The sequence below is a fragment of the Geotrypetes seraphini genome, chromosome 4 (assembly GCF_902459505.1).
Source record: "Geotrypetes seraphini chromosome 4, aGeoSer1.1, whole genome shotgun sequence".
NCBI lineage: Eukaryota > Metazoa > Chordata > Amphibia > Gymnophiona > Dermophiidae > Geotrypetes > Geotrypetes seraphini.
In genome coordinates, this window is record NC_047087.1 from 162,673,225 (window position 1) to 162,688,664 (window position 15,440).

A 15,440-nucleotide genomic window follows, 5' to 3' on the forward strand; every position below is an offset into this window, starting at 1 on the left:
CGCTCGCGTCACACCCGGACGTGGTTCAATTCCTTAAGGGGGTTCACCATATCCGCCCGCCGGTAAAGCGCACCTGTCCAGCGTGGAATCTTAAACTTGTCCTTTTCTGCCGTCATCTTTCTATGTTTCTATGTTTAGTAGGTTGCAAGCGGCTCCGTTTGAGCCTCTGTCTGCGGCAACTTTGAAGGATGTCACATTGAAAACAGTGTTTTTGGTGGCTATGGCATCTGCAAGACGAGTGTCGGAGCTGCAGGCCCTTTCTTGCAGAGAACCTTTTTTGCGTATTTCGGATGCGGGAGTATCTGTGCGGACGGTGCCGTCCTTCCTTCCTAAGGTTGTTTCTTCGTTCCACATAAACCAGAGTTTATTCCTTCCGGGCTTTCGGAAAGAGGATTGGGGGACGCGATTCTCGTTGTTGCGTCTACTGGATGTATGCCGTATGGTTCTACATTACTTAGGGGTGCCTAACGACTTTCGCCGGACGGATCATCTCTTCGTATTATTTGCAGGTACAAACAAGGGTATGGCTGCGTCTAAAGCTTCCATCGCTCGTTGGGTCAAAGAGACTATTGCTTCGGCTTATTTGTTGGCGGGGAAGTTAGTTCCGGAGCAACTTCGGGCTCATTCGACTCGAGCGTTGGCAACGTCTTGGGCGGAGTCCGGTGGTATGTCTTTGGAGGAAATTTGCCGGGCGGCTACTTGGTCATCTGGGAATACCTTTTCAAAGCATTACCGTCTGGACGTGGCGGCCTGTGCGGAGGCAAGTTTTGGTGCTTCGGTGATTGCAGAGGCGACCTTGGCTTCCCACCCAGTTTGAGTTTGCTTTGCTACATCCCACTTGTCTCTGGATTCATCTGCTGCTTTGCTAAGGAAGGTAAAATTATGTCTTACCTGTTAATTTTCTTTCCTTTAGAAGCAGCAGATGAATCCAGAGCCCCACCCAGGTGGTCTCTCTGTTGGTCTTTTGGGTTTTTAGGTTCAATTAGGGTGTCGCTGGTGATGGTTTTCTTGCATTTCTGATTGGAAGTTTAAGACTGGAATGAAGTTTTTTTTTTGGGATGCTCATAGTCATTTCTCGGGATGCTTGGGCAAAGTGCATAACTGATTCAACAGGAGGAACTCCAGGCTATAAGAACTACTGTTAATCAAGTTTCTCTATCTCCACCTGCTGGTCGATGTGAGCTGTTCCCACTTGTCTCTGGATTCATCTGCTGCTTCTAAAGGAAAGAAAATTAACAGGTAAGACATAATTTTACCTTTTAAGTTCTTCTAATGTGAAAATGCAATTCTCAATTTTCTATTATTGAAAATTGGATGCAAATTTAAAATTTCCCAATTATTTTTCTAAATTTCAACCAAAGATCTACTTTTAGAACAATATCTAAGCACTAAGGTTTCAATATCATCTTCCATATTGTTCATTCTCCAATTATATATCAAATGATCTCTGTTGATGAATTTAGCCCTTCTGCATGCATTATGTACTACAGATTTAGGAAAACCTCTAGCTATTAATTTTGTTTTGAGTTCAGCAGATTGTTTCTTGAAATCTTAGATGTTAGTACAGTTGCGTCTCATCCTAACCATTTGCAAAAATGGCAAACTTTCTTTTAACTTCTTAGGGTGGCTACTATCAAAACTCAAAAAGGTGTTTGTATTCTTAAAAAAGACTGTTATGTTTACATCAAGAAAATGGATAGATGTTTCAGACACTGTCATAGTGAAATTTAAAAGAGGGTCACATGAGTTCAACCATTTAAAAAAAAATGTTAATTCTTTTATGGACCCTTTCCATAATACAAAAATGTCGTCAATATATCTGTGCCAACTAAAAATATTGATAGAAAAAGGTGACTTATCTATCCATTCAGTTTCAAAATTTATCATGTATAAATTGGCGATGGATGGCACAAAGATAGCGCCCATCGAAACGCTAGAAATCTGTAGATATAACTCATTTTCAAACATGAAAAAATTTTCTTTCAATGCAAGTCTTGCAATTTTATCAAGAAGTCAGAGGGTATTAAATGTAGTCTTGGTAATGCTTCGAGTGCTGCTTTCGCAATTTGATTTGCCACATCCTGTGGATTGGAAATATAGAGTGAAGTTACGTCAAACGTAACCATAACAAAAGGAGAACCATCAATGGGTGTATCACCTAAAATGCGTAAGAAGTGTCCTGTATCTTTTATGTATGATTTACTTGACATGACAATTTCTCTCAAAAAATAATCTACAAATTTGTTAAGTGGCTCAAAAAGAGAATTACGAGAGGAGATGATCAGTCAACCCGGATGATTGACTGATTTTGAGCAATACATTCCTTCAGAGCATCTTCTGGAATTTCAGCAGATTATACATATTCTGTCACAGACTGCGCCGTTTCTTCCAAGATCACTCTGATGCTTTTCAACTTTCTTCCAGAGCGTCGGCTATTTCTTTAATTATGAGATGCCTAACTTGGCTCAGACTCTCTGATATATAGACCTCAATCTCCAAAATAGATTGGCCAATATTCCATGCCTAGGGAAGGAGCTTTTTGGCGAGCTCATCGAGGTTCCTGCGCAAAAATTAGCTCAACATGAGCAGACTTGAAATACTTTCAATAAAGCGAAGTCTAAGTCTTTTTCTTTGAGGAAATCTACTAAACAACCTCCTTCGCATCGGAGACATTCTCCTTCTATACATTCTATTTCTGAGCAGCCTCCATAATAGCAGCAAATGTGCCTAGTGGCCTTAGACTGATTCTTTGGCACTTGGTTATAACTCTGCCAATTCTTCTAGTTCAATGGGAGCTTGCCTTAACTATAGCATTAACGTTGGTCTCTCATAACAACTGACCCATGACTTCTCACAGTAGCCACCTACTGTAAAAAAAAAAAAAAATTAAGTTGGTTGCGTCACGGGCTCCATTTCAAGTTTAATGTCCAGCAGTATTTATACTTCATATTTCTTATCATCTCTGCTGCACAAACTCACGTTATTAGGAAATCCAACATGGATGTAGAGAGCCTGTAAGGTGGATTTTTTTCCTATTACCTGGACTCCACTAAGAAGGGAATTTAACATGAGTGTAGATCAGTGTCTCTCAAACTTTCTCGAGCCGGGGCACACTAAAGGTAGTTACCACGGCTCAAGGAACCCAGAAGTGCACATACATCACCGTGATGACATCACACGCATGCCTGATGTCATCACACTGACATCCTTGCAAGCACAGAGGCCCTCCAGAGAGGCCCTGAAATACCAGTAGAGCATGCCAGCAGGGAAGTATAACAAAAAACTGAGGTACCCCCAACCATAGACCTCCCAAACTCCACCCTAGACCCACCCAAGCTCTTCCCCAGATCCCACCCCCTTTACTAATTGTAATGCAATTTTTTTTCATTCATTTTTCATATACACACAATATACACAGCAGATATAAATTCTCAAAACTGACACATTTCAATCACTATATTGAAAATAAAATCATCTTCCCTATCGTTGCTGTCTGGTGACTTTATTTTTCTGTGCGTTTAACTGTTTCCAGGGCCTTCTTGTCCATTGACTGTTTTTTCTCCGTCTTCACTTTCTGCCTTGCATCCATCTTTACAACAAAACAAACTGACTTCAATGGAAAACTGTCTATAGAGAGTGATCAGTTGTTTATATAGACAGTTTTCCATTGAAGTCAGTTCGTTTTGTTATATTTAAACTTCTTTCTGGCTATGAGGCGCATCTGTATCCACTTGGACTATTTGCAGTTAATGTCCAAGTTGATGGCTACTCATCGTCATACTCTGCCTTTTTATCATAAGGTTTGGGATACTTATCTAACTTGGAAACAGTCAGTTTGAACAAAAATTTTTTTTTTCTTTTTCCTTGGCTTTGTTTATACCTGAGAGTCCTTTCTTTTGCTTTTGTTGTTCACCTGTATGGGGGGTGGGGGGAGTTTTGTAGAGGATTAGATGGTGGTTACTTCACATGGTGGGGGTTCTTTTGTGCAGATATTTGGTGATTAGCTGTTTGGTGTGCTGAACTGTGACTTGGCTACTGTTGTTCCATTTTGAAAATTCTCAATAAAAATATATTAAAATAAACTTCTTTCTGACTTCCACCTTGATATTTATTATCCTTGACTTTTCTAAAGGAAACAAATTTGCATCCATCTTTGGCATTAACTTAGCATTCAATTTTTCCATTTTTCTGCTTTCTTCTCAAAATCTACTTTTCCATGTCTTCCCTTCCCTTCCCTTCTTATCTCTTTCTCCTTCCTTCCCTATTTCCATGGTCTGACATCTCTCTCCTTCCCCCCCAGTGAAACATTTCTCTTTCCCTTCCTCCTTTCTGACCCCTGCAGTCCATCTCCCTTCCTCCTTTCTGGCCTTCCCTCCTAGTCCAACATTTATCCCTCCTTTCCACCAGTCCAACATTTTTTTCTCTCTTCCTCCTACATGCTTCTCCTCTGGTCCTCCTTCCCTCAACCAAACAACATCTCTCTCTCTCCCTCCAAGAATCCAACTTTTCACTCTCTGCCCTCTCCACCTTCCCCAGTATAACATTTCTCCTTACTTCCTTTCTGTCCTCCCCATACATCTCACCCTCTCCATGAGTCCAACACTTTCTGCCTCCTGCACGCTTTCTCTCTCTGTTCTTGCCTCTTCCCTCAGTGGCATCCCTCCTTCCAACCCCCAACCCAACATGCTCTCTCCCCATGCACCATCTCACCCTCTCCTCCAGTGTGTAGCACCTTTCCTTTCCCTCCCTTTCTGCCAGGTCCAGCAGCACCTCTTCTCCCTTCCCTGCTCCCCATGTTCAGCAGTACCCTTTCTCCCTTCTCTCCTTCCCTGTCCAGCATACCTCTCCTCTCTCTAGGCTAGCGGCAGCTCACTTTTTGATTTTAACTTAGTCACACAGCTGTCGCTAGCATTAGTTTTAGACTCAGTTTCATCAGGCAGCCTCGGGGTTTTTGCTAGACCAGCCTGCCTCTCATCATCTAAGTGGACCTGCCTAACTAATGCTAGCGGCAGCTGTGTGACTATGTAAAAATCACACTGAGCTGCTGCTGCTGGTCTGGGGGTGTGGAGAGAAGCTGCCGGGACTCCTGTTTTTCTCTTCGTCTCCTGATTTTGAGTGTGCCGCGGCATACAGGGGCAGAAAGAGAGGCGCTGGCGTCAGCCAACTTACAACTTCCATGCTTTCTGCTGCCGATACTCCTGCTTTCCTCTTCTTATTGGCAGCAGAAGGCAGGAAGTTGCAAGTTGGCTCATGCCAGCGTCTCTCTTCCTGCCCAGTGTACTGCGGCATACTTAAAATCTCAGGCACAGTAGTGTGCTGCGGCACACAGTTTGTGATACACTGGTGTAGATTCTGTAAAGTGGGATTCCTCCATATGTTTTTCAGCAAGAACACCACAAATTGTCACACATCAATCAGACTGCAACTGCTTCAGGATTTCACAATGGGGTGTAGAGCCTATAAGGTGGCTTTTTTTCCTGTTGCTTGGATACATTGATATAAGGACAATGACGGGATGTAGCAGGGATATAGAGCACTGGTCTTCAAACGCCGGTCTGCAGGAAATTTCTGCCAGTCCGCGCAGGGCCGTCAAGATTAAGGTGAACCTAGGTCCCGTTTTCAGACCACACACAGCTTCGGGATGCCGAAATGTTCCGTTTTCAGGGACAGCGTCCCGAAGCTGTGCTCGGGGACAACGGGACAAGCGATCATTTCCTGTCCCTACCTGTCGTGCAAAAAAACCTCCCTCCTTCCTTTCACCCGGTCCGCTGCTATCTTACTGCCCTGCTGCTGCTAAAGCAGACAGGAAGTCTTCTTTCCGACGTCAATTCTGACGCTGGAGAGGACGTTCTGGGCCAGCCAATCACTGTCGGCTTTAGCAGTAGCAGCAGCAGTGGGGTGGTAAGAGAGCAGCAGACCGGGGAAAGGAAGGAGGGAGGCTTTTTTTTTGAGTGGCAGGGAGGGAAGGAGGTTGGCAGGCAAGCAAGCTGGCTTTGGCCAGGGAGGTTGACAGGCAGGCTGGCTGGCTTTGGGGTGGGGGTGGGACAAAGTCTGGAAGGCAGTGAGAGGGACATAGGAAGGGAGGCACTGGGGGCACTAAAGACAGGAAGGGGCACTAAGGACATGGGAAGGTGGCACTGGGGGCACTAAAGACATGGGAAGGAGGCACTGGGGGCACTAAAGACATGGGAAGGAGACACTGGGAGCACTAAAGACATAGGAAGGGGCACTAAGGACATGGGAAGGAGGCACTGGGGGCACTAAGGACATGGGAAGGAGGCACCGAGGACACTAAGGACATTGGAAGGAAAGAGGGAGGGAATAGAAAGGGACAATTCTTGGGCCTGAGTGCAGAAAGAAAGAAATGAAAGAAAGGATACACAGACAGAAGGAAACGCAACCAGAGACTCATGAAATCACCAGACAGCAAAGGTAGGAAAAATGATTTTATTTTCAATTTAGTGATCAAAACGTTTTGAGAATTTATATCTGTTGTCTATATTTTGCACTATATTTGTCTATTTTTCTATAGTTACTGAGGTGACCGAGCTCGCAGAGATGGGGCGGAAACGGGGTTTTTAAATTTTAGTCCTAGTAGTTTGCTGGTCCACAAAATAATTATTTTATTTCTGCCGGTCCATGGGTGTAAAAAAGTTGAAAAACACTGGTATAGAGCCTGTAAGTTAGATTTCCGCCATATCAGAATCTTGGACTGCATTATTTTTGAAGCAAGATCAAGATTTTTTTTGAAGTGTGCCTTCCAATGTACCATCAATGCTCAGGCAGTATCTTCCAGAATGCACCCATTTACTTCAAGTCTTTTTTTCCCTATACCTGTTCTTTAATGAACATTCTTCATAAAACCTTTTACTTCATCTCCTTTTTATTCTAAAGGGCCCAGAAGTTTTGGAGTGGCTGTAGGGGAGGAGGAGGCCACTATATCCTTTTTAGGATGTTTTTTCTTTTGCTCCAGCTTATTTCAGCCATAGTCTCTGGACTGATCGCTTCTCCTATATAGTCTGTAATTGGACATTTATGCATTTTAAAGTCAGTATGCACATTCCAGACTTGTTCCTATTGGGCTTTCCATTCAGTCTCTGAAATTTGTTTCATTTTTGTTTTTAACATACAGATAATTTCTGTACTTGGGAGTACTCATCTCAACTTCTTCATTGCTGAGTCGCTGAAGATGCACTATACTCTATACCTCAGCAGAAGATTCTAGTTCTCTGGCTCTCTGTCAAGGGACCGAGAACATTGGACATAAGAAATTATCAACATATATCCCTTTTTCCTGTCCTCCTTCAATCACAACTTGCCATTTTGTTCTAGACCAGGGGTGCCCAATACATCGATCGCGATCGACCGGTCGATCACTCAGGCAATGGGAGTCGATCGCTGAACCATGTGGTTCCCCTTGTCTTTTTTTCCCCTCCTGACCGGCGTCCAATTAATCCACCTCATGGAGAACGCCGGCCAATCAAAGTGCTGAAAGGGTGGGGTTAGAAGGTCCTCGGGGGATGGAGCTTAGCGCCTACTACGTGAAACAGAAGCGGTGTGCAAGTGTTTGGGTAACCAGGAAAAGCGCATCCAGCCCTCGGCCGTTTGTTGCCTGTTCAAGCCGCCTGTTGTGGTAAGTGCCAAGGTTGGGAATAGTGCTGCCCGATTCGAATCGATTCACTGATTCATTTCAGGTGAATTGATTCGATTCGGTGACTGACCCTTCCCCCTCGCCCCCTAAAGCAGGATCAGCTGCACTGCATCTTGCTGGCCGGCCACTGCCGCTCCTGCTTTAGAGGGTGAGGTGGGAGGGTCAGTCAGGAAGTGCTGTGATGTCCGGCTTTTCTCCTGGCCTCTCACGCATCCTTTTACTTAATTTCAGCAGGGAGCAGCCTGCAGAGAGGATCGCCGGTACTTTAGTGATCCTTGTAGGTTGCCATAGGCCTCAGGAGCTGTCTTCCCTCTGCCGCGGTCCCGCCCCTCCTCTGACGTCAGAGGCAGAATCGGGGCAGAGGGAAGACAGCTCCTGAGACCAATGGCAACCTACAAGGATCACTAAAGTACCGGCAATCCTCTCTGCAGGCTGCTCCCTGCTGGAATTAAGTAAAGGGATGTGTGGGAGGTCAGGGAGAAACACGCAGTCCTTCAGGGGGGATGTGGGGTGCAGGCCTTCAGGGGGGACAGGCAGGCCTTCAGGGGTGGGGGTGCAGGCCTTCGAGGGGGGACAGGCCTTCAGGGGTGGGGTGCAGGCCTTCAGGGGGTAGTTCAGGCCTTTAGGGGTGGTGGTACAGGCCTTCGGGGGGGCAGGCAGGCCTTCGGCGGGGGGGGGGGTGGCAGGAAGAGAGAAAGAATCTGGGAAGTGAAAAAATCAGCACAATGGCTTTGGGGGGGGGGCAGGGAGAGAAAGAAAGACAGGCAGGCAGGGGAAAAGAGAAAGAAAGACAGAAATAAAGAGGGGGGCAGAGGAGAGAGAAAGAAAGACAGACAGAAATAAAGAGGGGGCAAGGGGAGAGAGAAAGAGAGACAGAAAGAAAAGGGGAGGGGGGCAGAAAGACAGAAAGAAAGAAATATTGGATTTACAGAAGAAGGAAGTGCAACCAGAGACTCATGAAATCACCAGAGAAAAAGGTAGGAAAAATGATTTTATTTTTAATTTAGTGATCAAAATGTGTCCGTTTTGAGAATTTATATCTGCTGTCTATATTTTGGACAATGGCCCCCCCTTTTACTAAACCGCAATAGTGGTTTTTAACGTCAGAAGCTGTGAAGGACATTCAGCGCAGCTCCCTGTGCTAAAAACCGCTATCACAATTTAGTAAAAGAGGAGGAGGTATATTTGTCTATTTTTGTATAGTTGTTACTGAGGTGACATTGCATATTTTAAAGTCAGCTGCCTTGACCTCTAAAAAAATCCCCAAATACAAATGATAATTAACATTTTCTCTGCATACAGTGTGCTTTGTGTTTTTTGTAAATTTTATTGTTGGCAGATCATTTTGACTTGGTCATTTTAAAAGTAGCTCGCAAGCCAAAAAAGTGTGGGCACTCCTGTTCTAGACAATATTCTTCTCATCATCTAGCAATGGCTGCCTCTATCCTAGATGGAACGGACCAGTCCCTCTATGCAGTTTCTCCACTTCCTCTCATTATCAATTCGCTAATTCAGCTTCAGCAGAAATCGATCTCCATGCTTCTTGTAGCCCCTAGTGGGCCAGACAGCCATGGTTCTTAATTCTATTTCAGCTATGGTCAAAGATCTTTATCTCAAGAATCGAAGGTCTGTTTTACATCTTAGTGCCTTCCGGGGTGAATTTAGCAGACACTGGTTTTCTCTTTCTACCAGACTCTCTTGGCTGCGTCCAGACAACCTTCTATACAGCAGCACAGTGAGAAGTGGTGGAGATGGTTTTCATTGTTCTAGACTCTCTATCTTATCAGCTTTTATCCTAGTTTATATCTTCTTTCTGGGAAAAGTTTTCTACCCCTCTCCCACTCAGCTCTTCGCTTCACTTCGGTCAGAGTTTGCCTTAGGTTTATGAGTATTTTCCATGTTCATGTCAACAAACTGCAGTCGGTCTGCAGTGATTTGGGATCTTCAACTTGTTTTTTACCAAACTTGGTCCCTTTTTTTGAACCATACAGTTTTTTAACCATGATGAAGTAGTTTTTCTGTACTTATTTATTCTGGACAACAGAAGTCACGGAATAACATATACATTTGTATTTATTTATTTATACCCCACCTTTCCCAAGGCGGGTCACAATAGAGTACATATACAAACGGAATCACATACAATACAACAAATCGAACATGAATAAAACATAATAGTGATAATGTAAAGCTTCCTAAAATTACAAAGAGGCTACCAGCGCCTCGCATCAAAAAACTATAAATAAAGTCCCATATTTCATCTTACAGAAGAGGTATTTCTTCAACATTTTCTTAAAACTACTCAAACTTGTTTGCTGTCGTAATTATCCCAAAAACTTATTCCACTCCCGAGGACCACATATGAAAATATGCTAGCTCTAGACACAGCTAGCTGCAGCTGTTTCACTGTCGGAATATGTAGGTTAACCCTGCACAACATGCGGCCCAAAACGGCTCTCACTTCGGCCCGGCCCGGCTCTCACTCAACTCTTCTGCTCCTGCTCTTCCTTCCTAGTCTCGCCTTTAAAAGGTGGCTTTCGAGGACTAACAAGCTAATTACGGCAGCCTGCAGAGCGAACCTAGCAGGCTGCTGTCAGTCTTCGCACAAGTTCCATCTGCTGCGGTCCCGCCCCTGACATCAGAGGAGGGGCAGGACCGCGGCAGAGGGAAAGTGGTTCTGAGGCCAATGGCAGCCTGCTAGGTTCGCTCTGCAGGTTGCTGTAATTAGCGGCGGACTGTGAAAGACGACCTCTCGCTGGGTGCGGGAAGCAGCAGAAGTAAGGCCCCGCCCGTTGCGAGTACCCCAGTGGGATGCTGGATCAGGACACTGGGAGGGGGGGTGAATGGGAAGAGAGAGACAGAAAAGGACTTTGAGGAGGGTAGGAAATAGACTTGAAGACAGGGAAAGGCAGGGCAGATGCTGGACTAGAGGAGGTAGAGAGGAGAAACACCCTGAACTGAGGAGAGAAAGATGCCAGGCCCTGGGGAGGGGGACAACAAAGAGAGTGAGAGAGACAGAAATACCTGAATCAAAGGTGGGAGGATTCAAAATGTTAGCAGAAGGAAGATAGAGAGAGGGAGAAACCTGAAATAAAGGGGAGTCAGAAGAGAGGGGGCCAGATGTTGGACTTGGGGGTGTATAGAGGGAAGAAAGAGAGAGTCTGCAGAGAGGTGGAAAGATTCTGGACCAGGGAGGGAGGAAGGAAGGAGAAACAGAGAAAGACAAATGCTAGGGGTGAGGGGTTGTAAGCAGAAGACAGGACCAAAGGAGAAAGAGGACAAATGCTAGGGGTGAGGGGTTGTAAGCAGAAGAAAGATAGGACCAAAGGAAAAAGAGAACAAATGCTAGGGGTGAGGGGTTGTAAGCAGAAGAAAGACAGGACCAAAGGAGTAAGGAGGCAGATGCTTGACTATGGGAGGTGCAGGCAGAGTGGAAGAGACCTTGAGGAAGAACAGAGAGATGGAAGATCATAACAGAGGAGGGCGACCTGGAACAAAGGTGGTGGTAAGGACAAAGGAGAACTGACACTGGATCTGGGGAGGGTAAGCAGAGGGAAAAGAGATAGAGACTTGGACCTAAAGGAGATGGGGCTGGAATGTGAAAGAAATGTTAGATGCACAGTCAGAAGGAAGTCCAACCAGAAACTAATTAAATCACCAGACAACAAAGGTAGGAAAAATTATTTTATTTTCAATTTAGTGATTGAAATGTGTCAGTTTGAGAATTTATATCTGCTGTGTGAATTGTGTGTATATGAAAAACGAAAGGAAAAAATTGCATTACAATTAGTAAAGGAGCAGGATCTGGGGCACAGCTTGGTGGGTTTAGAGCAGAGCTTGGGAGGTCTGTGGTTGGGAGTAAGCTTGAAATACAGTAGTTGAGAAACACTGCTGTAGGCAATCAGCTGTCACCAGTACCTCTCCTGCCCTCTTCCTTGCTGGCACCCCTTTCTGGCGTCTTAAGGCCTGTCTGGAAAGCCTCTGTGCATGCGCGGATGTCAACGTGATGATGTCATGCATGCGTATGATGTCATCATGGCAACGTCCGGGTGCCTTAAGCCGTGTCCACTACTTGCGGCCCTCACTACATTTTCTGACTTCATTTCCGCCCCGGATCATTTTTGAGTTGTGCAGGCCTGATGTAGGTCATCGTGAGTCACCGAGCGCAACATATGCTGTGGTTCATATGGCAGAATGCTATCCATCAAATGTTTTGGTGCCTTATTGTATATACAAAGTTGCACCATGATTAGTAATTTATAAAGGATTTGATGTTCTAATTTTAACCAGTACAAAGATATATAGCATTCTGTCACATGATCACTCTTTCTTAATCGAAACAGAGTTCGAACAGTCGCGTTCTGGGCTACCTGCAGTGTACTCAGTGCTGATGCAGGTATACCCAGAAACACCAAATTGCAGTAGTTAAGCATGATAATACCACAGTCTGCAAGACAGTCCTAAACATAGAGGTAGACAAATGTGGGTGCAAACTGTTCAACAGATGCAATTTTAAAAATACCTTTTTTACCACTGCGCATACATGCGCCCTTAACATCAGACAAGAATTTAGTAAAACCCTTAAATATTTTATCTCTGTGGATATTGCAACAATAGTGCCTAATAGGTCGATTTTATCAGGAAGAGCATATCCCTATGAACGAACAAAACATATAACCTTTGTTTTCTGAACATTCGATTTCAATCTGTTACAATTCATCTAACTATTAATCTCTGTCATCACCCTCTGCAGCCGCTGATAAGAGACCTGCATGGACCACAGCAATCTACAGAGGGGGATGAGATAGAGATTAAACAAAATAGCTAACAGGGCTGAGCATCGTAACTTTCTGCCGGTGGGACAATACACCATCCACTAAAACTTCTTGCTGCCTATTCCGCAAGAAGGGGGAGAACCATTTTAAAACTACTCCAATTCCACAGTCTTTCAGTCTATCAAGCAAAATAACATGATTCAACTTGTCAAATGCTGCCGATACATCAAGAAATATTGCCAGATACTCTTTCCTATTGTCAAGACCACTTCGTACTTCATCCACCAACAACATCAGTAGGGTCTCAGTGCTGTGATGTTTCCAAAAGCGTACTGGTAATCATCTAAAATTCCATGATCCTGGAGATACTTAAACAAATCACCTATGGGAACCATTATTTATACTTATAGGCACTCTAATTTCAATCTTTCAACTAACAATAGTGCCACTTTCATTCAAAATACAATTTTCTTATATTAAATATTCATTTCATGACCAAATGACTGCTTTACAAATTAAAGTGTTCAGTGCCACCACCAGGTCATTGCTAATGCAGTTCAGACCACGATAGTTTTGGAGCACTTTATTGTTCCCTGCCTTCCATAAAGTATATTATCCCAGGACAAGCAGGCAGCATATTCTCTATATGTGGGTGACATCATCTATGGAGCCCCCTAGCGGACGTTTTCGCAAGCAAACTTGCTTGAAGATCTTCAAGCTTGCAAGTGTACCATGCATGCGCGAGAGCCCCTCCCGGCCGACCTAGGGCATGCGTCTCCTCAGCATGGCCTCAGTTCTATGTTTTCCGCGGAGCCAGAAGCACTGCTCCCTTGCTTCGCATGGTCTCGTTGTCGCTCTTGCACCGTGGCTTATTTGGGGTTTTTTTTTTCAAGTTTGTTGCTGTGCTTGCGTCTTTATTTTATTTTCTTTCGTTTAGTTTTCTTTGAACCGGTCTCCCGGTCTTGTTCTGGCCGCCTGGCTGCGCTTTTCTTATTTCCCGGCCTCGTACCGGGTTTAAGAACTGTAGGAAGTGCAACCGGGTGATCTCCATCTCCGACCCCCCATCGTTGGTGTGTGGAATGCCTGGGTGCGGAGCACCGCGCTGAGTCATTTGCAACCACGGGTTCTTTGTCGGAGATTGGCTATTATTCTCCAACTCTTTGGCTTGATGGATCCAGCAGGATAGGCCTCGAGCTCGGCCTCAGCACCGTCGTTGGGTGTCTCAGCCTTGAAGTCCCCCTCGGCCTCGAGGGCTCCGACCTCGGCTCCTCCTGCTACTCCAGCCTCGGGTAAGCTCCTCTTTATTCCTCAGGTGTGCCGATAAAGAAGCCTACTTCAGAGTCTCATGTGGGTGCTGCCTTGTCGGCCTCGTCAAGACTTCATACAAAGCGTGCCTCCTCATGTAGAGAATACTCTTCCTTGAGGTTGCCCCCGAAGGAGCGCACTGCTTCACCTCCAACCCAACCTCCCTTGGTCTCGGTGCCTATGTTCGAGGACATGCTTAAGGCTATACTTACTACGCAGCTTTCCTCAGTTGTGAGCCAACTGATCCCGACCTCGACGCCTCTGACCTCGGTCTCAACTCAGTCCCAGTCTGACCAGCCTGAGCGTCCTCCTCTTGGGTCTAGGGGCTGTGCCCGCAAGACTCGCAGAGTCACCTCGAACGATTCTTCATCCCCCAATTCGGGGCCTGTGACTATCCGAGGGTCCCGGAAGGGGGCCCGTCTTTCGTCCTCTACTTTGTTGAGGCACGCCCCTTCCAAGAAACTGCGAAGACCTCGGCTACTGTTATTGACTTGGAATTGGAAGCTGGTTCGCTTTCCCCGACGAAGCTGGTGGGCGCCTCCCAGGGGTCCACTTCGAGGCCTCTAGGGGAGTTTTCCTTTACTCCATCTTCACCAAGGCTGCGCAAGCTAGTGCCTCGGACTCCGGGATCCTCCCCAATACACCTTTTCCAGGGTCGTTCCTCAACGCCTCCGAGGCGGTTTAGTTGAGCCTCCTCGATCTCCCATTCGCGAGACTCCGAAGCTCCAGCATACTACTCGAGGGAAATTTTTCCCTCTTTCTCTGCTGCCCCCAGATCTCGATCGGGGTCCCCTCCGGAGGATGAGTCGTCTTCTTCTAGAACCTCCTCCTTTGCTCATTTCATTTCTGACATGGGTAAGGCCCTGAATCTGGACCTCCGGTCTGAGTCCCGTTATACCCAGGAATACCTGGCAGAAATGGGTGTTTCTCATCTGCCTCGTGAGGCGCTCCATTTGCCTCTGCATTAGGTTCTTCGGCAGACATTTCTCCGGAACCTGGAGACACATAAGAACATAAGAAATGCCTTCACCGGATCAGACCGAGGTCCATCAAGTCCAGCGCTCCGCTCACGCGGTGGCCCATTTAGGTTCTCTATTATGAAAGCCTGAAATTACCGTATCCCTCAATATGATTTGCAAGAAGGTGTATATCCAACTTGTGCTTGAAACCCCGAAGAGTAGTCTCCGCCACAACATCAACAGGAAGAGAATTCCAAGCGCCCACCACTCGTTGTGAGAAACAGAACTTCCTGGCATTCGTCCTGAATCTGCTGCCACCCAGTTTCAGGCTGTGACCTCTTGTCCGTGTCACATCTGAAAATGTTAGTAATGCTGCTTCTTGGTCTATTTCATCCAATCCTTTTAATATTTTAAAAGTCTCTATCAAATCGCCTCTCAGTCTTCTCCTCTCGAGTGTGAACAGTCCCAGTTTCCTGAGACGTTCTTCATAGCTCAAATTTTTCATTCCTTTGACTAGTTTCGTGGCTCGCCTTTGCACCTTCTCCAACATAGTTATATCCTTCTTGACGTAAGGAGACCAATGTTGGACACAGTATTCTAAGTGTGGTCTGACCACTGCTCTATAAAGTGGCATTATGACTTCTTCCGATCTATTCGTGATCCCGTTCTTAATCATGCCCAACATCCTGTTTGCTCTCTTCGCCGCCGCCGCACATTGCGCCGATGGCTTCAGGTTTCTGCTAATCAGTA

General features: G+C 45.6%; 1 protein-coding gene across 3 annotated transcripts in view; it reads left to right on the top strand.

Annotated features, from left to right (window-relative positions):
• Positions 1-15,440, top strand: part of NUTF2 (nuclear transport factor 2) — a 309,632-nt gene that overhangs the window by 179,270 nt on the left and 114,922 nt on the right. The window contains exon 5 of one of the 3 annotated variants that reach the window (XR_004539152.1): positions 7,133-7,633. The exons of the other annotated variants lie outside the window; for them this stretch is intronic. The gene's annotated coding sequence lies outside the window, so the exon portion shown is untranslated. The remainder of the gene's footprint in view (positions 1-7,132; positions 7,634-15,440) is intronic. 3 annotated transcript variants of the gene reach the window in all.